The 23,704-nt window shown below is 35.2% G+C and overlaps 1 protein-coding gene and 1 long non-coding RNA gene across 2 annotated transcripts in view; one reads left to right on the top strand and one right to left on the bottom strand.

The window, feature by feature from the left end:
• LOC106085341 (serine/threonine-protein kinase meng-po) overlaps positions 1–23,704 on the top strand; it is a 39,619-nt gene that overhangs the window by 13,852 nt on the left and 2,063 nt on the right. The gene's annotated exons all lie outside the window — the stretch shown is intronic.
• Positions 3,395–3,768, bottom strand: LOC106085430 (uncharacterized). Its single transcript, XR_001220943.2, has 3 exons — positions 3,690–3,768; positions 3,555–3,576; positions 3,395–3,482 (listed from the first exon to the last, which is right to left on the bottom strand). It is a non-coding gene; the product is annotated as an uncharacterized LOC106085430 (long non-coding RNA).

Here is a 23,704-nt window from a genome sequence, read left to right as displayed (position 1 = left end):
TTATCTCTAATACTGATATTTTAAAATCATAAATCAATCATCATACATAAGGTTAAAATCATATATTAGGGTGACTGTTTGTTTTTTTCTCTTTACTTACTTCCGAATATTGAACTGGTATTGCTTTTGTTTCTTTGTTGTTTTCCCTTTAACGTTTTAACATTGCAAATTCATGTTGTTTGACTTTCATTTTTTTAATTGTTACCAAGGGCTTTATTGCTTGTAAAGTGCAGATAGACAAAAATTAATAATAATAATAATAAATGCTGTAATACAAAAGGATGTTCAATATTAACCAGAACTGATGACAGAAATATGACTCGGAACAAATATTGGCCAGACACAAAGAAATGTGAAAATGAAAAACAAAAGAGGAAGTTACAATGTAATTGGCGTGAAATGTCATCTCACAACAGACAATATTGAAATTAATTGGCATGTTCTTTTTGCCCATTAAGATTTATTACTATAGGGCAGCACTCTTTGATATGGGAGTTGTTTTTATACCCACCATCAAATATTCATATTCATTTAGTCATTCCGTTTGCCACACATCGAAATATCCATTTCCGACCCTATAAAGTATATAAATTCTTGATCAGCGTAAAAATCTAAGACGATCCAGCCATGTCCGACCGTCTGTCCGTCCTTCTTCAATTTGGCCCAGATTGGCTGAGATTTGGATATAGCTGTCATAAAGACCGATCTCTCGATTTAAGGTTTTGGGCCCATAAAAAGCGCATTTATTGTTCGCCGTTGCCGGAATTTGGGATATTGTGTTGTGTTAGACCCTTCGACAACTTTCTGAAATTTGGCTGCCATATAGACCGATCTCTCGATCTAAAGTCTTAGCCCCATAAAAGGCACATTTTTAATCCGATTTCGCTCAAATTTGACGGAGTGACTTTTGTTAGGCTTTTCGACATCCGTGTCGTATAAGATTCAGATCGTTCTATATTTGGATATGGCTACCAAAAAGACCAATATGAAAACAAAATTGATCAGTTACCACTCAATAGTCATGCCAAATTTGGTCCAAATCGGAGCATATTTGGATAAAGGTGCTATGGGTGCATAAAAAATGCATTTTTCACCCGACTATGATAAAAGTTGGAGTACTTATATACCCGAGGTTGTGGGTATTAAAAGTTCGGCCCGGACGTACTTAATGCCTTTTTACTTGTTATGCCCTCCACCACAGGATGGGGGTATACTAATTTCGTTATAGCGTTTGTAACACCCCGAAATATGCGTCTAATACCCCATAAAGTACATAAATTCTGGATTGTTATGACATTTTAAGTCAATCTCACCATATCAGTCCGTCTGTCGAAGGCACGCTAACTTTCAAAAGCTAGTCGCTTGAAATTTTGCACAAATACTTCTTATTGGTGTAGGCCAGTTAAGATTGTAAATAGGTCAAATCAGTTCTTCTTCTTGGTGTAGGTCAGTTAAGATTGTAAATAGGTCAAATCAGTTCATGTTTTGTTATAGCTGCCATATAAACCAATCTCCGGTCTTGACTTCTTGAGCTTCCATAAGGCGCAATTGCTATCCGATTTGGCTAAAATTTTGGACGTGGTGTTTAGGTATGAATTTCAACATCTGTGCTAAGTATGGCTGAAATCGCTTCATAATCAGATATAGCTCCCATATAAGCCGATCTCCCGATTAGACTTCTTTAGCTTCTAGAGGGCGCAATTCTCATCAAATTTGGTTGAAATTTTGCATTGGTCGTTTTGGTATGACTTCCAACAACTGTGGTAAATATGGTTTAAATCGGTTCGTAACCTGATGGAGGCTACCGTAGTTATTTTATTCTATTTAATTTTATTTTATTTTATTTTATTTTATTTTATTTTATTTATTTTATTTCATTTTATTTTTTTTTTACTTTATTTTATTTTATTTTATTTTATTTTATTTTATTTTATTTTATTTTATTTTATTTTATTTTATTTTATTTTATTTTATTTTATTTTATTTTATTTTATTTTATTTTATTTCATTTTATTTTATTTTATTTTATTTTATTTTATTTTTTTTTACTTTATTTTATTTTATTTATTTTATTTTATTTTACTTTATTTTATTTTATTTTTGTATAGTTTTAACTTTTTACCCATAACGACATCTTGGTTTGACTCTTCCTTTTCTTGACCCATCTTAATATTAACTTGTTGCTTTTGTATATCGATATCAATCCTTTGTTGTTGTTTACAAATGCATTTAAAAATACCGCGCAAACAACCGATGGCCGTTACGCATTAATACAAACACACAGTCACACATATACAAGAAGAGGTCTAAATTTGAACAAAAAACTTATTTATTTCCATACGTTGCCATTCAAAAATCGTGGGCGTCAGGAAAAGACGACGTACTCATCATATATATACATATATTTATACTGGTATAAAGCTATATATGTATAAGAAGCGATGAATTAACGTTTCAATAGCTTAGTTAGACTCTGTAGCATGGATAGTAGCAGGTTTAGTACTGAGATTTGAGCTATTGGGAGAGGGAGAGAAAGAGATAGAGTGAAAGAGTCAGAGTAAAAACAAGATGTTGGAGAGTTTTAAAATAGAAAGAGAGAAATTTGTATGCTCTCAAAATTTCACAGCAAATCTTAAGCAAAGAGGATTGAGAGAGAAACAGACATTTTTGTGCTCTCAAGATTTTATAGCGAATGTCAAGCTTATAGGTGTCGATTACTATTTTATTTTTCCTCGAAGCAAGCAGCTCCGCTGAAAAAGTTAGAAAAATCAAATTTACAGCAAAAAGAATAGAAATAAAGGAAATAAAGTTACACATATTGGAAGCTACAATTCCCGAATCACTATAAACTTGCATTGCGCCATAGTTTCCTTCATGGGAAAGGAAATAATACATATTTAGAAAATGCAAACGAATGCAGTTTGCGACGTGCCATTGAAAGCAGAATTCCTCATTTTCTTAGATAATTCTCATTTATCTATATTGACAAGCGCCACCAACGTGTCTATGTGCGAACTTCAAATTCGTTATCTATATTTAATTTATCTATACTTTTTAGTTATGAGGATCCATGATCCATGATAATGATGCTTGGCGATTTTCTAAGAGAGAGATTGGGAGACAAAGAAAACTAATATTAAGCAGATTTTTTGTATATCACAGATATTCCATGCAAAAAGATTTAAGTGCACTTACTTGTTCTCACATTTTCACAGTTGATAAAGCATTAAAGATAGTAACAGAATTATTTGCCTATAACTTTTTGGTGATCTACAGAGAGATTGCTGTTGCTTCTTTACCACGGACGATATCCAGATGATTGATGAGGTTTCAACACACTTCTATCACACAGTCGGTAGGGAACACATTTACAACTTTTGGTGATTTCCAGAGTTTAGCTTTGCTTTTTCACCATGAATCTTATATTGGAGATAGTCAGTTTGGAGAAGGTATTGGAGATTATCAGTTCCAACGAATCTGTTCTGATTAAAAAAGAATGAGAGTTATCCAGATCTTTTATATGATGTAAAGAGAGGTTGGCATTGCTTCTTTACCATTAAATTGATTTTGGAGAGGCTGCAAAGAAGGCAGAAAGATTGAAAGTTTCAAGCATTTGTATAACCAGGGAATTGCCTGCTTAAAGAGGAAGAGGAGGGCAAGTAAATTGCAAACCAATTGCTATATCTTACCACACTTTTTTATTCCCTTAGTACGTAGAATGATTTCCTCTGGGCTCTCAATAAGAACAGAGTAGCATTGTATCATTTGCTCCATGTTTCTTAGTGGAATGTTCAGGGGCAGAATTTGCAAAATTTGCATTTGCATCATTGTATATGATTTGAGTGGATATACAGAGTTTAGGCCTGTCGAGTAAAATACTAGTCTTTCCAAATTGACTTTTAGTGCTCATAAAGGAAGCCAATCTTCTCCGTTTTAGTTTTGTTATACACATAGCAAGTCAACCAATTCACCAAGGACTTGTGTTGTTCTTCATATGTTTTGGACATGATTTTAGTTTTTTTCTTAGCAATTTTTTTCATCTTTTGCCGGAACAAAAAAGAAATATTAATGAGTATTTTCTACGTTTTTTTAGTTTGAAATCAAATGGAATCGTGCCAGAATGCATATAAAAAATTGTTTTTCATTTTTAATTACGCAGCTAAAACCACTTTGGAAGTAGACAATATTAACCGATGATGATGATGGTTGTGGTATTAAGTCGGGTCTTAATAAAAAATTTGTATGCCATATTTCCCCCTTGCCCATTTTTGGGATTATTGACATTTAAATGAAATATCCATTTGTTTTTTTCTTACATTCAGCCAACATAAGGTGAATAAACGTTTTTTTTTATATTTATGTTTCTTTGGAAATGATACAAAAATAAAATGTTTGTTTTTGTTTGCTGATTTTCTCCAAAAATACATTCAAGCTCAATGTCGTTTATGGCAGGGCATTGGTGAATTCAGTTGTGTCCATTAAGAAAGAAAGAGTTTACGGGAAATTTCTATTTCATTGACGGTTTATATGGAAGACATCAATCAAAAGATCAAATATACAAAAAATAATTTGCTTGCTTCTATTGCAGAGTTTATTGCACGGGATGTTATTACTTGGCATCAACGGGGCGGTGGTAATTTGTGTTGATGAATTTTTCCCCGAATCCAAACAGTGTTGGGGTTTATGATTGAATTTCAAAAAAAAAAAGAAACAGTGAAAATACAACAGTTGATGTTTTTAATGTTTGTGGTGGTTTTTGTTTTGTTTAAACAACAAACAAATAAAAATAATATTTTGTGGGTGTGTAGTAACTTTAGTGCAGTAACCCCCTACCCCAACCTCCAACCTTCCCTCGCATTAAAAAAATAAACAAAATAATATACAGTACAAAATAAAATTGTTAGAAGGTTTATTTTAGATTTCAGTGGAAAGCCAAATCGTCACTCTCAATCTCTTTCAAATCTGCCATAGATAAAATAAATCAAATGGTCTCTCTAGAATATTGCTGGATGTATTGTAGTTTTGTCAAAGCATTGACGTGTCAGTAGCTGCTATATAACCCGTAAAAGAGAGCCACTGCTATGCAAATTTTTACTTTTTACAACTTATGATTAAATCACGAGACACTCACGAGACATTAATGACTCACGAAGCACGTGAGTCGACACAAAAAAAGAGTGAGTGAGCAAGCGTGAGTAACTTTTTTTTCGTGAGCGTGCGTGGGCTTGAGTGAAAAATCTTTTACGCGCACATCTCTAGAGTAGGATTTATCATAAAAATATTCATTGCTCCCGCGTGATTCAAATAAGAATCACGTGACTCAAGCGAGACACGACAACTCATGACTCACGTGCACAACTCTCCCTTCTCCCCCACTGAGTTACAGAGTATTATAACTTTGAGTATTTGTTTGCAACGCTAAGAAGGAGAGCGACCCATTTACCGATTTAGAGTCTTAGGCCTATAAAAGGTACACCTATTACCCGACTTCGTTAAAATTTGGCATAATAAGTTTTATTAGAGCCGTCGATATCCGAACTAAAAATGCTTCAGATGGGAAATATAAGGCCCGCTGATACTCAAACTAAAAATGGTCCAGATCGGCCTAAAAATGGTCCATCTGCCGATTTACGGCCTTAGGCTTAAAACAGGCGCATTTATTACCGGATTTTGCTGAAATTCAGAACTGTGAGTTTTACTAGGCCCGTCGATATTCGAACTAAAAATTGTCCAGATCGTGACATATTTGGTTATAGCTGCCTTATAGACCGATCTGGCGATTTAGGGTCTTAAGCCTATAACCGGCGCATATATCACCCGATTTCGCTGAAATTTAACGTAGTGAGCTTTATCATGACCGCCGACATCCGAATCAAAAATGGTCCAGATCGAAACATATTTGGATAAAACTGTCAAATAAACCGATCTGTCGATTTAAGGTCTTAAGTCTATAACTGGCACATTTATTACCCGACTTCGCTGAAATTTAGAACAGTGAGTTTTATTAGGCCCGGCGATAGCGAACTAAAAATGGTCCAGATCGGAACATATTTGCATATAGCTGTCATATAGACCCATCTACCGATTTAGGATCTTGGGCCTGTTACAGACGCATTTATTACCCGAATTCGCTGAAATTTCGAACAAGTCCTGAAAAAGGTTCAGACCGCGATATATTTAGATATAGCTGAAATTGAAACTAATCTTCAGCTATAGGGTCTAAAGGCCATAAAAGGCGCATAGATTCTCCGATGTTGCTGAAATTTGAAACAGTGAGCTGCTTTGCGACTTCCAAAGACTCTAAACTCAAATTTGAACCATATTTGGATATAGCTGTCATATAGATCGATCATCCGAATTAGAGTTTAAACACACTTATTACCCGATTTCGCTTAAATTTCGAACTGTTACTTGTATAGAGCTTCTCGGAGCCTGAACTAAAATATGATTAAGATCGGACTATATTTGGATATTTTTATTTGGATATTAATATGCATATAGTGGTGTTATAAGAAATTTTGTTAATAAATACATCCATGGCGGTGGGTATCAAAAGTCGAACTTATGCGTTTTTACTTGTTTTTCATTGTGTGTGAAAAAATTAAATTTTAGTTACTTCTTACACATTCACAGTTGATTAAAGAAACGACGCTGTTGCTGCTTTTTCATGAACATTTTTCTCTCACCTTTTATTTTTTCTCTCGCCTTTAACCGTTCTGTCACCTTTAACTGTTCTCTCACCTTTAACTGTTCTCTCACTTTTAACTGTTCTCTCACCTTTAACTGTTCTCTCACCATTATCTGTTCTCTTACCTTTAACTGTTCTCTCACCACTAACTGTTCTCTCACCTTTAACTGTTCTCTCACCTTTAACTGTTCCCTCACCTTCCAACATAAGAGATCACGTCTTGTTTCTAGAGAATTGCTGGATTTAATGTTGCCATAGTATATAACTGTGAGTGCTAGAGAGCCTATAGGTTCCTCAAACTCACTTTACATGATCGCTAGATCCATCTACTTGTCCATCCATCCGTCCGTCAGTGGAAATCACGATAGCGGTCGAACGAATAAAGATATCACCTTGAAATTTTGCACAGATAATTCTTATTGAAGTAGGTCGTTACAAATGAGCTATATTGATTTGAATATAGCTTTCTTAAAAAGTGGACTTTGACTTGACTTTGTGGGCCCCATGTGCCCTTCAACTAAGTTGAAATGATGTAATTTTAAGTAGAATCCATGGTGGTGGGTTAGCAAGATTCAGCCGTTTGATTTTGTAATTTTTTACTTATTTTTCAGTGTTTCAATTTTGTTTCTCACTGTATTGCTAGCGTTATTAGCCTAGCCATCAACAAAAGCCAATGAAAAATGCAAATTCACCATGGAATTGTTTAGCTGACACAACGGCCACAAAACGTTTTGGTCTTTGAGAGATTTGTTTATTGCATACGGAAATCAGTAACAGTTCAAAATACACAAAAACTGCCAGTGGCTAGCTAACATAGCGAAAAAGTGCAATGAAAAAACAATGCCTTGGGGAAGGAGGGGTTCATCAACAAAGTTTGGGGCCATTTGCCCACAATTGGGCAAGGCATTGACGTGAAACACCACTGACCACGCGTACATACTGCTTACGTATGCGTAGTAATATCCTGGGGAGATTTAATAACATTTGCTCTTGTTGTTGTTGTTGTTGGTATAGTACATATTGACTTTGTGATTCATAAAAGTTAATGTAAACATTGGCCTGGAACACAAAATATCATAATTATTGAATATTTGTTGCGCTTCATTGGCTCTCGATTCGATTTGAGCTGAAGGGGTTTTGCATTCGTTGGGTTATTTTAGAATTATTTTCAATATTATTATTTGCCAAATTAATGAAGTGTTAGAAATGCCCTAAATAAACAGTTCTTGAGGTTTGGGGATTTCAAAAATAAACAGCATCTAACAGTTCGTGGGTGTGTACGCAAAGAGAAAGGTTGAAGCTTTCAAAAAAGTAGTAAAAATATTCATTTGATATAGTAGCTGTCCTTGAAATTTGATTGCATTTTTCAAATATTTCTAAGGGGTTAGCAAAATTTAATACCATGCATCCTTGTGTGAGGTTGTTTTTCTTTGCACCAGAATTCCAAAATGTTGTGCCATACTTGGCTTCGTTTTTTGGATATTCAAAACCCCGCTGTGTGATTATTCATACTTTGATATGAAATGATATTTTCAAATATCTGAATATATACATATTTTTTTTTGTTTGAAAATATTTTCAGTTATATTTAGAGATCTATTTTAAGTTAGAGCCAAAAATGCATGGCAAATAAACATTGAAGCCTTTTGTTTAGCCAAACAATTTTCATTGAAAAATGGTGGAAAAATTCATTATTGGAAAATTATACTTTATTAGACTAAGCAGATGTACCTCCGATATTTCTTAGTTTGCAGAAAACAAGATCAAATCCTATATACATATAACCTGCACCCACTAACAAAATCACAACACTATTTTTTTCATTGCTTTTAATTCAACCAATCTTCACATTTTACCACTTTGGCTACCCGATTATTAGTCTAAACCTAATGAGCGTTAATTTGTTTATATACTTTTCATATGGGAAACAAAAAACCGTTAACGTCATGAGAATATCATACATAACTGAGCCCTATGTAAAACAGAAGCTTATCCACCACACTTCTCAACTCACCACGAATCGCTATTTTATGGTAGGTTGATGGCATCTCTGTTATTGTTGTTGTAGCAGTGTGTTATACACTGAGGTGGCAGCCCTTGCCGATGAAGAACTCCATCGGGTCAATCCGGTACGTACAACCGGGCTGCCATGGCATTGCTGTGTTATGATCAAATAACAGCTATATGACACTATTGCACAACCCAAAATGTTGATCTCTTCTCTCTCATTCTCTCTATTTGCATTGACAGCATAGTTATGACAGCAGTACTCTGTTTAGTATTTTTCGTTGGTTGACCAAACTAACAGTTGTTGGAAGTCAAAATAAAACACTTCATGCAAAATTTCGGTCAAATCGGTTAAGAATTGCGCCCTCTAGAAGCTCAATAAGTCACGGCCCAAGATCTGTTTATATGGCAGCTATATCAGGTTAACGACCAATTTGAACCATACTTAGAACATTTACTGGAAGTCAAAATAAAACAATTCATGTAAAATTTCAGCCAAAACGGATAGGAATTGCGCCCTCTATCTATCTATCTATATCTCAATATAGTCCGATCAGAACCATATTTGAGTAGGATGTTGGGAGGATTAAAAAACTCACTGTTTCCAATTTCAGCGAAATCGGATAATTATTGCGGTTTTTATGGGCTCGAGACCCTAAATCAGCAGATCGGTGTATATGACAGCTACATTTAAATATAGTTCAATCAGAACCATCTTTGGGTCGGATGTCGGAAGGCTTAAAAAAACTCACAGTTTTCAAATTCATCGAAATCGGATAATAAATGCGCCTGTTACGGGCTAAAGGCCCTAAAACGGCATATCGGCCTATGTGGCAGCTATATGTAAATATGGTCCGATATGGGCCATATTCGGTTTGAATATCGGGGCCCCTAGTACAACTGTTTGTTTCAATTTTCGGCCAAATTGGACAAAAAAATGCTGCTTTATTTCGCTTAAAACGATCCAAACAAGCTTGAGAAATGTTCATTCTTATGCCGACTGTTAACAAATGCGGCACCCATCTTGCCGAAAGCTTTTTCATCTGTAGTTCTTCATGCAAAATTTAATGGACTCGATCATTTGAGATGCCCATGATATTAGCTATTTCACGCACTTTTAGTCGTCGGTAATTTAATACCATATCATGCGCTTTGGCTACAATTTCTGTTGTTGTTGCTGTTTTTGGACGCCCACTATGTGGTTCATTTTCAATGCATGTACGACGACGTTAAAATTCAGCAACCCAATTTTTTACTGTTGCATATAAAGGAGCACTTTCACCTAACACATTCGCCATATCATTATGAATTTCTTGTCCCGATAAACCTTTTTTATGTAAATATTTAAAGACATCACGCATTTCTAATTTTTCCATTGTTAAAAAAACGCGGATGCGTCTTTTGGGAACACCTGTTTCTATATGAAGGAGTTGCCAGATCGAAACAAAATTTAACATGTGTTCATAGCAGAGATCGAAGTTTCCAAAACACTTAACTTTTTTCTGTTTATACTGTTTCCGAACCGCCCTCGTATAAATATAACTAAATTTTTAGTCTGTGTATTAGTGGTTATCATTAAATCGCTAAAAAGGGCATAATTTTCTATGGTTTTCGAGATATTTTTTTTATTCAAATCCACGCTAGTGCTAGTATATCAAATATCCACAATGTTATTATCAAGAGATTTGCCTTAAATGTCATTCTAGGCCAAGAGACAATTGAGTCAATCATGCTTGTATAGTGAAGCTTAATCATAATCAACACACAAAATTCACCTTAGTACACACTCACCATTGTCAGCCACCACCTGCTAAAAGGTTGGTGTAAGTTGTACAAAGGTTAAGTCTTGAACTTGGTGTGTATGAGATACAGTTATAAGAGGGCCTGTAGTAGACACATGAGGCAGAAAGTACACTTGGCAAAGGGCACTCATCAAGGATTTAAGGTTTAGGGTTAAGAATAATGACATTCAGTTCTTATCGCACCTTAGCGTAATAATTTAGATGAGTATGGCAATGATGATGTCACCACTTACCTTAAATTCAGGGATATGTTTTTGGGCAGGTGGCCTTTGTTTCTAACAGAATGATGTTAAGCATCATTTTTTAGCCTTGCTGCTATGTTTTATTTTCGTTTTTATTTCTTAAATTTTATTAGAATACAATGTTTATTGCCAAACTTATGCGATTTATTCATAGCAACACAAAAAGAAAAGCACAACTCAATTCTCTGCCCAAACCCATCATCACTTATTGCTCACAAGCCGCAAGGCATCACCCACCACCCACCACCCAACATACGCCATGCTCAATCCACCATATTCGATTAACAAAGAACATATGCTTCACAAATTTGTTCAATCAAATTGTAATTATTATGGCAATTATGGTCTAAAAATAAAATGTACAAATTATAATGGGAAATTGCTAATGATCATTTAGGTCAGGTAAGCCAGAGAGAGAGAGAGAGAGAGGGAAAGAAAGGGAGAGAGACTGTGTACTATGTGCTCTACCGTTGCCAATGATCAACGTTTTGTTTTTTTTTCTTATGAGAAAACAAAAACAATTGTATTAAAAAGAAAGTGACAGAGTGCCTAGGTGACGATGACCCTAAAGGTGGAAATTCGAAGGCAGAGATCAATAGTGAGATAATATAGACAGATTTGCATTTTCACTACACATATCGAGAATAAGGAATAGACATTTAAGGGTGGCCATAGCCAAGAGTTTTTTTTTACAATAATATCTCAAAGAGAGAGTGGGAAGAAAAATAACAATATTTTGATTAACCATTAAGTACCATGGCATAAATATAAGGGAGAAAGTAGCACAGGGCACGCCACAGGTGGGCATTTTATCGCCTCTTTTTTGGGTGACCACCATAAATGACCTATTACGGATGCTGACTGAGGAGGGATTTGAACCCGTTTGCTATGAAGACGATGATATAATACTTCTTAGGGGTAAGGATACGAACCAGCTATGCAGAAGGATCGAAAGGGTCTTGCATATGGCATATGACTGGGCTAGACCCAGGGGTCTCAATGTTAACACAGACAGAAATATGACGGTTCACGATTAAGACGAAGGTGGGTCAAATTGATGCTCCACGTTTCCTCAATAAAACGATTTCGATATCGGACAAGGTCAAACACTTAGGTGTGATCTTGGACAGGAAGCCGAACTGGAAGTGTCACATTCAGGAGCGTCCTGCGAAGGCTCACAGATATGGGCCACTATGTAGACGGGCCGTAGGTTCAAAATGGGGCCTGAATCCGACGATAGTCCTCTGGCTCTATAGGAGCCTGATTAGACCAATACCTACTTACGCCTCAGTAGTTTGGTGGACTGCTATGGAAAAAAAGTGCAACATAAGGACCATACAACAGGTTCAGAAAACATGTTGTCTTGGCATAGGCGGAGCAATGAGGACCACGCCCACTAGGACACTGGAGACTATTCTAGATATCTGACCCATTGACATACAGATTAAGTGTGAGGCAGCCACTGCGGCTATGAGACTTAAGGCGATGGGAGAATGTATTGAGAATAGGAGCAGCTCATACCAACGCGGTATAATTGAGGCGGCGATAAGAAACCTGGAAGGAAGGGAAGATATTTCCGATCGGATACCTGAGAAGAACATTGAAGTCGAGTGCAAGGCACTGCTGCCATCGGCACAGTCTTGGATTGACAAAACCCTAGTATTGCCATTTGTCATGTCATTATGTTACACGGATGGGTCAAAGCTAGAGGACAGAGTGGGCCTGGGGGTTTACATTGAGCACCCAGGGACGGAAGTCTGTTTTAGACTGCCTGATAAGACTGCTATAATACGAGTAGATCCGGGTGATCACGGAATGCGTGAAGCGGTGTGGTGCTAATGCGTGGACGTCGAGTAAGAACATCTTTTTTAAAATGGCCATAAGGCCAATAACAACCAAGACGGTAAGGTCGCGAACAATCTTGCAGTGTAAGAAGAAGATTAAGATTAAGATTAAGAAGAAGATTCTATGAGGATGGCACAATCAGCATCGTTTGGGTGCCGGGCCATAACAGAGTAAGGGGTAATGAAAGGTCAGATGATTTGGCGGTGAATGCCAGAGTATTGCCGTCAATAAACTTGGATAACTCGAAGCCTTTCGGGTCGACGCAGTCCGAGTTTAAGGTTAATATTTTCTGAATTTAGAGCGCACAATAAGACGATTATTGGCTTAGGTGTATGTCCATAGTGCCATGGGGCGGATGATTATCTGCACCCTCTTTTCAACCTAACCTAACCTAGCCTAACCTACTAAAAATAAGAAAAAACCTATCACTTAATGAGAAGAAAATTATAAATTGAACATAAAAAAAAATTATTTCTACTATTCCGAGTTGACGTTCCCTATAGCTATAAAATGGAAGCTGTTTTTTTAATTAAAAATATATATATGTGGATTTTTCGTCTGGCCACCCATTTGATGCATATACATGTCCATTGAAAACAGATTTCATTCCCCCCCCCCCAATTTTGTCTTGGATATAAAATTAATTTCTTAAATGTATCGTAAAATCGCCATGTAAAGGTGGTTAGAGAAAGCTACGGGGAGAGGAGTGCAAATTTTGATTACTTTTTTTTATTTTATTTGTATTTTTGTTGTTGTTTCTTTGCACATTTTTGATTTTACTCATCTCAGTCCTTCTCTCCTCTTGTTGGTTGTATGATGGCTATTAGCCATTGACGTCAGCAATGCCCCCAAAGTCGCTTAATTTAAAATAGAAGAAGATGAGAAAAAACAAAAAAGAAAACAACACAATGTGCCACAGATCTGACACAACGGACAAAGATGCATGCTGCAAACATCTAGACCAGGGTGGAGGACGGCCAGTCATTTGTTGAATATTCTCATGGAGATGGTGTTGGTTTGTTTCATGGCAAAGCCACGGGTTTTGAAGAAAATTTCTGTAGGATGTTTTATGTTGGCCAAAAGATGAATTTCTTCGGTAGGAAAAATCATTGGCATAGGCCCCCAGCAAGTTGAATTATTTGCAGGAATTGAAAACAAAAATGGAACAAATTAATCCATGGAGGGTATAATAAATATCTGGGGCAAAGAATTAAAAATTATTTAATTATTTTGTTTTTGGTTTTTATTTTCTGTATTTTTTTTTCAAATAATTTGACTTTTGTTGGAATTAAATGAAGAATTGGGCCATAATAATTATTTGATAATAAGTTTGGGGGTAAGTTATTTCCTTGAATAAACCAAAGATGGATTGCGAAACTTGGCAAAATCTTTAAAATTTAAAATGTAGTAAAGATTGAACCAAAACTATGGCTGCTACAGTCAACGAATTCCAAATTTGTTGAAACATAGACAAATAGAAATCCTTAACCCCTTAACGACGAATGGGTAGAAAAATACCCAATAGTTGAGATATCTTAAAAAAAATCTTGCTCAAGTTGGGAAAGGGGCAACCAAGTGAAATTTGGATTGGCGTAAAGTAGACGATAGTAGACATGACCTATAAGGTCATGTTTTGGAGGAAAATTGGCTTTTCGAAAGTGGGAGCTGTATCCAAATCTGAACCGATTTCAAAGAAACTCACCAGTCATGTCGACCGTCATAAGAAAATCCTTCATTTCAAATTTTGAGAGAATCAGTTAACAAATGGCCACATTATTGCAATATTAGTCCAAATGGGATAAACATATATATGAGAGCTATACATATAAACTGAACCGATTTCGGCCAAACTTTTTAGATGTTGTGGTAAATGTCGAGAAGATTGGTACAAAAATACGCTTGCAGTGGCTCTAGAGGTGAAAATCGGGTGATATATATATATATATATATATATATATATATATATTATATATATATATATATATATATATATATATATATATATATATATATATATATATATATATATATATATATATGGGAGCTATATCCAAATCTGAACTGAATTCTTTGAAATTCACCAGAGGTATTGAGAGTTAAAAGGAATTCCTTCCTGTCAAATTTCAAAAGAATCGTTAAACAAATGACCATTTTATTGCAGTATTACTGCAAATCGGACGAACATATATATATGAGAGCAATATCCAAATCTGAATCGATTTTTTCCAATTTTAATAGGCTTTGTCTCTAGGCCGAATAACTTGCCTGTTCCAAATTTGAAGATGATTGGATGAAAATTGTGACCTGTGGTTTGTGCACAAGTTAACACGGGCAGACAGACGGCTAAATCGAATCAGACAGTAATTTTGAGTCGGTCGGTATACTTATCAATGGGTCGCGCTCTCTTCCTTCTGGGTGTTACAAACAAATGCATTAAGTTATGGTACAGTGGTGTGGTGTGGTTATGGTAGTAGTGGTACACCACAGCAGTGGTCTAGTGTATAAAAATAAATTTAAGGCGATAAGCCCACCAGTTTTGAAAACAGGTGCAATATTATGTCAAAGTCATTAAAACCAATTTTCTTCGCTAATTGGTCATAAAAAATTAGGAAAATTACTTTTTTGCTTGCGAAAACATTTTGTTTTTTTTTCATTTAAAATTTTTTTAAAAAATTTAAAAAATTAAAAGCGTGCAAAGTTCTGCCGGGCCGAATTTTATATACCCTCCCCAATGGATCGCATTTGTCGAGTTCTTTGCTCGCTATCTATATTTAGGCAAACAAAGATAACGGATAAAGATTGCTGTGCTATTGCAGCTGTATTAAGTTTAGATTCGATTCGAATCATAATTGAATTGAATGTTGTAGACCACTGTAGAATTCATTGTGTAAATCGGATAAGAGTTGCCCCCTTTAGGCGCTCAAGAAGTAAAATCAGGAGATTGGTTTGTATGGGAGTTTTATCAGGTTTGAGACCAAATATGGTCTGTATATTTAAGGTCATAGGAGAAGTCGTTGTACAAAATTTCAGCCACATTGGATATAAACAGCGCCCTCTATAGGCTCAAGAAGCCAAATCAGGAGATCGGTTTATATGGGAGCTATGAATCGATTTTAGATCATATTTCGCACGCATGTTTATAATCATAGAAAAAGTCAGTATGCAAATTATTCAAATCGGATAAGAATTACGTCCTCTAGGGGCTAAAGAAGTCAAGATCAGAAATAGGTTTACATGGGAGCTATATCAGGTTATGAACTGATTTGACCCATACTTGGTACAGTTGTAGGTGGTCAAAACAAAAGACTTTATACAAAATTTCAGCCAAATTAGATAAAAATTGCGCCCTCTAGGGGCTAAAGAAGTCAAGATCCGATATCAGTTTATATGAGAGTTTTTCAGGTGATGAACCGATTTAAACAATAATTGGCATAGTTGTTGGAAGTCAAAAAAAAAAAACTTCATGCTAAATTTTAGCCAAATGGGATAATAATTAATTGCGCCCTCTAGGGGCATAAGAAGTCAAGATCGGATATCTGTTTATATGGTAGCTGTTTCAGGTTATGGTTCGATTTTAACCATACTTGGCACATTTATCACTATAAAACTAAGATATTACCAATGACAGGCACTTTTTGAAGGAATTGAACGATTAGGATGGATTTATAAAAAAGTGTGTTGGCAAGTGCACAATTTAGCTCTGACTTTATGACTTAATGTCACCGCCGATGGGTCAGTTTCTGCGCCCAGCAGTGACCCATATTCAATATGGCTGTGTCTGGCTATGTTTCTGAAGACAGGTATAAAAAAAATCTTAAACAATTTACGCCAATATCCTCAGTGTTCGTGTTTTGCTCAAGAATGTTGCAAATTTTGTAATGATTAGGCAACTGTTGCGACATATACCCCTTAGCTGTGTATGGAGAGACCGACATACAAACGGCTAGGGCGAAATCGAATCAGGAAATTATTCTGCACAAAGCGGTATAACTGAAATTCTATACAAATTCTATGCAAATAGTCTATGTTATAATGCCCATTAGTCTCTAGTTGAATAATTTGTTCACCAATTGTTTTCCCATTAGTTTTCTCCCCATTTATAAATTGCAAACTTATTTTTAGCTAAGACAACTAAAATTATTTCTGTGGTAAAAGCAGTTTAGCTTTAACCCTTCTAATTTATTTACTTCTCACTTAGGGGGGGAGTCCTATTCCAAACACGTTTTCCTTAAATCACCTCATTCAGTGGGGTGTCGCTGCAAAGTGTTATAAAAGTTCAATTTTATACACTGACATCAGCTAATTTGATTTAATCGTAAAATCAGCGTGACATACAAGCAACAAATTGTCAAAACAGAAAAAAAAATGATTGGCATAGGCTAACAGACGCACACACTGGCACGCACATATGGTGTCTGTTCATATAAACATTCATATTTTATTTGATGATGCCTTGGCTTTCAATTTTGAATCTTCACAATTCCAAGAAGTTCCCAGTTTCCCAATATGTATGAATATATGTGTATGGATATATACGAGGTTCTCATGTAGGTAACTACGTGCCCCCAGCAGGCTGGCCATATATGTATGTACATGTTGTGGTCATCACGTTTTTTTTAGTCAAATTTGTGTGCACAGTGTTTCGAAAACGAAATTCATTCTATAAAAAAAAATTTTGTTATAATGGAAAAATTGTATATTGATTTCTATAAAATAAGTTGTCAGAACTAAATATTTAAAGAATATATATTTTTTTTAAACTTAACAATTTTTTTTTAGAAAATATTGTCAAAATTTTTATTTATAAAAATATTTTTTGAAAAAAATTTTTGGGTTATTGTTTTTTAAAAAGCAATTAATTTTTGATTTAAAAAATTTATTTTTTAAAAAGAAAATTTTAACAAAGTGTATGTTTTATACTATGTTCAGACCAAAGCTGTTTTGAGCAAACGACTCGTTTTCCCTTACAATTTATAAAGACTAACTAACCCTGGAAAATTTTTCCAATGTTCCTGCCAGGAGTCGAACCCAGGCGTTCAGCGTAATAGGCGGACATGCTAACCTCTGCAGAGGCGTGGCACGGAATTCCTAACATAGATTTTCTTTTTCGAGGTTACTTTTTAGTTTTTAGAGTGCACAACAAGCCAATTACTGGCTTAGGTGTATGTCTATAATGGAATGGGGCAGATTAATATCTGCCACCTCTTTTCAACCTACTAACCTCTGCGGTATGTTGGCCTCCAAGATTTTACTTATAGTTATTTTTTTTTTAATTATTCGAATTGCTAAATTTCAATTCACGTACCACTGTGCTATAAAAAACATATACCTACTTTTATGGCTCATGGTCAGACAAACAGAACGACATCCAGACCAATGGGCCAACCAATAAACAGACAGACTGCCCGCCAGTCATTGTACAAAGGCCGGTGTTTAGCTCTATGCTTCCCCCTGTGTTGTTTGACTGACCGCGGCCACTTGTGTGTGGGTTGTATTTTTCAACGCATTGACGCACGGTCAGACATAATGGCGTCTTTTGTTATGATTTGGGTTTTATATCTATCTTTTTTTTTGTTAATGCTTAATTTTGATTGTTGGCCACTACCACGTTTTTAATTTCCTTCATTTGCGTTTATGGCGACCGCATTAATAATATTCGAGATGTGATGCCATGCTTTACCCTCTAAAGTGATGAGTTGAGGTGTGCTTCTTTTATTTAAGTTTTGTTTTGTTTTACTACTTTCTTTCATTTTTTTGCAGTTGTTCACAATAAAAGAAAAAGAAAAAAAAAACCTAACATTTGAAATGATTCCGATGTTTTTTTTTGTATTCATTTGCGACATTTCCATAAATTATGGGTTTTGCTTATTGTACAATGAAAATTATTTTTTGTTCTTTTTTTGTTATTAATGAGTTTAGCCATTTCCTTGGAAAGGGGAAACAAAATATCCTATTTTTTCTTTTGAAATAAAAAAAAGCCAATGTCTAGTGCAATTTATGAAAAAAACTGGTTTCTTTATATGTGGGTCGCAATAGCCACAGCTGCAGACGAATTTTGTCTTCTATAATAAATAATAAGACGCAGTGTTTTTTTTTTTTTTTTGTAAAAATAAGTCTAAGAGGTACTACAAAAGTTCATTGTATAAGGTACAAAGTTTATAATGTCTTATATTTGGCATTAATTACTCAGAAAATTTAAACATATAGGCGATTATTTTTATAATTTTCTTTAAATTGTGAATTTCAAAGTTTAGCATAAAATTTTGTTTAAAATTTGAAATGAATAAAATAAATGAATAAAATGAATAAAGTTTATTTGTAACTGCTCGAATCTTATTTACATTACTCATGTTATTGACCATGGTGCCGTATGAGCATTGTAGTTATGATTATATCTGATACTCATACGCAGGGGTGGCAACGTTGTATTGGTTACTTACTTGGTTTGATATGCTTCTCTTGAATGATGCATTTGTTATAAGACTGTGGAACAAAATGCGATTTTTTTGAAAATTCCAAGAAAAACTGAATGGATTACGAAAAAAGAAATCAAACAAGAAGAAAAGTGTTTCGAAATTGTGTTTCGTGATGTAAGAGAGTTAAATTTTTAGTTTTAACATTTGGCTTAAGATTTCTCGGTAACCTTTCATTTTATGTGCACGATGTGTGGGCTAATATTGCAGATAACATGGAGGGGAATGTTTTTGGCCCATTTCAACCTTCGACTCACTAAAAGGGGCATTTTTGGTTTCATTAAAAATTAAGTTAAATATTAAATGGGGGTCACAATATCGCAGAGGTTAGCATGGTCGTCTAAGGCGAGAACATTAGAAAACCAGTAAGGAAAGGCAAAAGTCGGGCCGAGTCAAAATACATACAACTTTCAAACTTATGTTGAAATCTACAAACTTTAAGGGCCATATCGGATGAAAGATATACCGGAGATATATCTAAATCTGGACCGACTTTGATGAAATTTTGCACACATACTGGGACGTTAAATAAAATATCTCAGGCTAAGTTTTATAAAGATCGAACCAAAACTGTGGCGACTACAGCCTTAAAGGCCATATCGGATGAAAGATATATATGGAAGGTATATCTAAATCTGAAACGATTTTTATAAAATTTTGTACACGTATTAAGTCAAACGAAGTCAAATAAAATATCTCTCTTAACTGAAGCTTTTACAGTCTTAAAAGGCCATATTGGCTAAAAGATATATATGGGAGCTATATCTAAATCTGAACCGATTGTAACGAAATTTTGCACACATATTGGGAAGTCAAAAAAGAAAACACCTCATGCCAAATTTGACAAAGATCACATCAAAATTGTGGCTTCTACAGCTTTAAAAGGGTATATCGCATGAAAAATATATATGAGAGGTATATCAATATCTGGACCAATTTTTACCAAAATCAATGGCGTTTGTCCTTGGAGCAAAGATGTGGCTAGAGCAAAATTTTATGAAAATCGGATATACGTATTAAGACTTCAAAAAAAAAAAAAAATATCTCATGCAAACTTGGGTAAAGATCGGATCAAAACTGTAGCTTTCACAGTCTTAAAAGGCCATATTGGCTGAAAGATATATATGGGAGCTATATCTTAATCACAACCGATTGTAACGAAATTCTGCACACAAACATACTTCGTAGAATATTTTGATTTAGATCTTTATATTATGAAGATTAAAGACAAATAAAGAGAATGATAAAAAGAAAATTTTTGTTTGACTTCAGATTAAAGCAATGAATTCAAAGAATTGCCATAAACAATATGTCAATTTGATTTATTGGATTAGAGAATTTTTTAAAATTTTTTAATTGCTATTTAATTTTAATTTTCCTGGAAAATCAATAAAATTTTAAAAGCAAAAATTATAGAATAAAAAAAAATTAAAAATCAAAAATCTATGCAAAAAATTAAAATTTATCAAAGAAGATATTTTAACAAAAAAATCAAGAAAGAATTTCAAAAAATAATAAATTTCATAAATAAACAAAAAATAATATCAAAATCAAAGAAAAAATCCCGACAACACCTGAAAAAAGCAGTGCAATATTTTTAAATTTTCTCAACATCATGCCACTAAGGGAAAGAGAGAGGGAGGGTTCTTGATCTTCTTTAAAAGGTTTGTTTCTAAAATCAGTGGTAAGGATATAAACGGTGTTGGCAATATGTTTTCTTTTTCTACCCAAATGGTTGGGATCAAAATATGTTTCTAGTGCTCTGGTTCTCAGCCTGACAGCCGTCTTTAAGATTCGGCAGCCTTATGATACTCAACACAGCAAATTTCAACATTATCCATCCGTCCGTCTGTCGAAATCATAATAGCGGTCGAACTCGTAGAGCTAGCCGCTTGAAATTTTGCACAGATACTTTATATAAATGTTAGTCGCTGGGGATTGCAAATGGGTCATATCGGTTCAGATTTGGATATAGCTCCCATATAAACCAATCTCCCGATTTGACTTCTTGAGCCCCTGGAACTCACAGCAGAGCCAAATACGGTTTAAATTGGTCAAGAACATGATATAGCTCTCATATAAACCGATCTCCCGATTTGACTTCTTGAGCCCTTACAAGCCCCGGCCGGAACTTGGCACGCTTTAAGTAGTTTTTTTTTTGTACAAATAGATGACAAAATTATCGCTAATTTTCGACTCTTTTTCCATTCTGGTTCCTATTACCCATAAACAAAATTACTTCAAAGAAAAGCTGTTACGAGATTTTAAAATATTTTTCCCAAATCATTTCAAAATTTCAAATTTTTCTCAACATAATGAAAGGAACACAAATTTCAAATGTCATTTTACATATCATGCCTATTTCCGAGAACTTAATCCACTAATATTCACTGCTAATCCACATTAGTTCAGACATGGGGGACATTGTTATTTAGTTTATTTTTCAAAGAGAAAACAAAAGTCAAACCGACACATAAAGATGAATGCCTTATATACGCACATCTATCAGAAAATTGTCTCCCCACCTGGCAATGGGAATGGTGAATGGGGCAATGTACGTCAGCAGCTACATACACCATAGCATTAAAAATCATATAGAATTTATAATTTTTGCTTGGTCATATTTTTTGCTCGAATTTTATTATGAAAACTTCAGGTTTTGAGGTTGGTCACCAATACTGGTGTACCTGCTAGGTGTGCGATAAAAAAAACAAGTAAAAGCATGCCAAGATCGGGAGGGCCGAATCTTATATACCCTCCACCATGGATCGCATTTGTCGAGTTCTTTTCCCGCTATCTCTTTTTAGGCAAACATATGATAAAAGGAAAGAATTGCAATGATATTGGAGCTATAATATTAAGTTATCAATTCGAATAACAATTGCGCCCTCTAGAGGCTGAAGAAGTCATGATCCCAGATCGATTTATATGGCAGCTATATCAGGTTATGAACCAATAAAACCATATTTGGCACAGTAGTTGAAAGTTATAACAAAACACTTCTTACAAAATTTGAGACAAATCGGATAAGAATTGCGCTTTATAGTGGGTCAAGATTCAAGATCGGATAATATGGCAGCTATATCAGTTTATGGACCAATTAAAACCATATTTGGTACAGTAGTTGGAAGTCATAATAAAATACGTCATGCCAAATTTCAGCCTAATCTGATGAGAATTGCTTTCTCTTGTGACTCAAGAAGCCAAGACCCCAGATCGGTTTATATGACAGCTATATCAGGTTATGGACAGATTTAAACCAAACTTAACACAGTTGTTGAAAGTCAGAACAAAACACCTCATAAAAAATTTAGGCAAATCGGATAAGAATTGCGCCCTCTATTGACTCAATAAATCAAGATCCAAGATCGGTTTATATGGCAGCTATATCAAAACATGAACCGATATAGCCCGTTCAGAATTCCAACCGACCAACACTAATAAGAAGTATTTGTGCAAAATTTCAAGTGGCTAGCTTTACTGGTTCGAAAGTTAGCGTGCTTTCGACAGACAGATGGACGGACATGGCTAGATCGCCTTAAAATGACAGAATGATCAAGAATATATATACTCTATGGGGTCTAGGAGATATATTTCGAGGAGTTACAAACAGAATCACGAAATTAGTATAAAAATGAGATTGTTGCGCTTTGTTTGTTTGTAAGTTTGTTTGTCTTTTCCGTATTGACTCAAAAATGGCTGAACTGATTTTCATGAAATGTCATAGATGGTATAGTTTGATATTGATATCCGAAGGGGGGACGGACCCTCCCCCATACCTCCATTTTTAAAAACACCAGATCTTGGAGATTTTTTTCATCGATGTAAATTAAATTTTGCTTGCCACCTTATGGTACCCTAAAAACTTGAAATTGATACAACATTTTGGGGTAAGGTAACCTGGGGGAACGCCCCATCCCAAAACCCACTCGAACGGACATGTTTGCCGATTGGGACAATATGGGTATCAAATGAAAGGTATTTAGAAGTAGAGTAAGAACTTGACATTAAAATGTCAGCCTTATTGTCGGGGGGGTCCCCCACCCCCAAAACACTACCCAACAGGAAACTTTTAGCGCTTTGGGCAGTATGGGTATCAAATGAAAGGTATTTAAGAGCAGAGCACGAATCTGACAAAAAAAAATTATTGCCAGATGTCTGAGGGTCCTCTCCAACCCCCCAAAACCCCCCAGCCGGACATATTTACCGATTGGGACAATATGGGTGTTAAACTAAAGGTGCTTGGAAGTTGAGTACACATCTGTTATAGGAATGTGGTACAAGATGTCTACGGCGCCTCCTCAATCCCAAAACAATACCCAAAGCGGGCTTGAATGTCCCAAAATGGGTATAAAATGAAAGGTTTTTGGTAGTTGACTTCGAGTCTGGTATATACATTTGGGACTGAGTCTTTGACCAGCCCACCTACTAAAAACCCTTCAATAGGACGTGTAGTTCTAGCGGGATGATATGGGATTTAAAAGAAAGGTCTATGACAATAGTGTTCGAATCTAATGTTGATATAAGGATTCAAGTATGTAGGTCACGTCCTGCCGTTCAGCAGGACATGTATTGTAGATCGCTACAATAAAGGACTCAAAATAAATTGTCTTTTGGGTCTTAGCGTCGGGGGGCCGACCTGTCTTA

This window comes from Stomoxys calcitrans, chromosome 3, assembly GCF_963082655.1.
Source record: "Stomoxys calcitrans chromosome 3, idStoCalc2.1, whole genome shotgun sequence".
NCBI classification, from domain to species: Eukaryota; Metazoa; Arthropoda; class Insecta; order Diptera; family Muscidae; genus Stomoxys; species Stomoxys calcitrans.
This window is presented reverse-complemented; position numbering and strand designations above follow the sequence as displayed.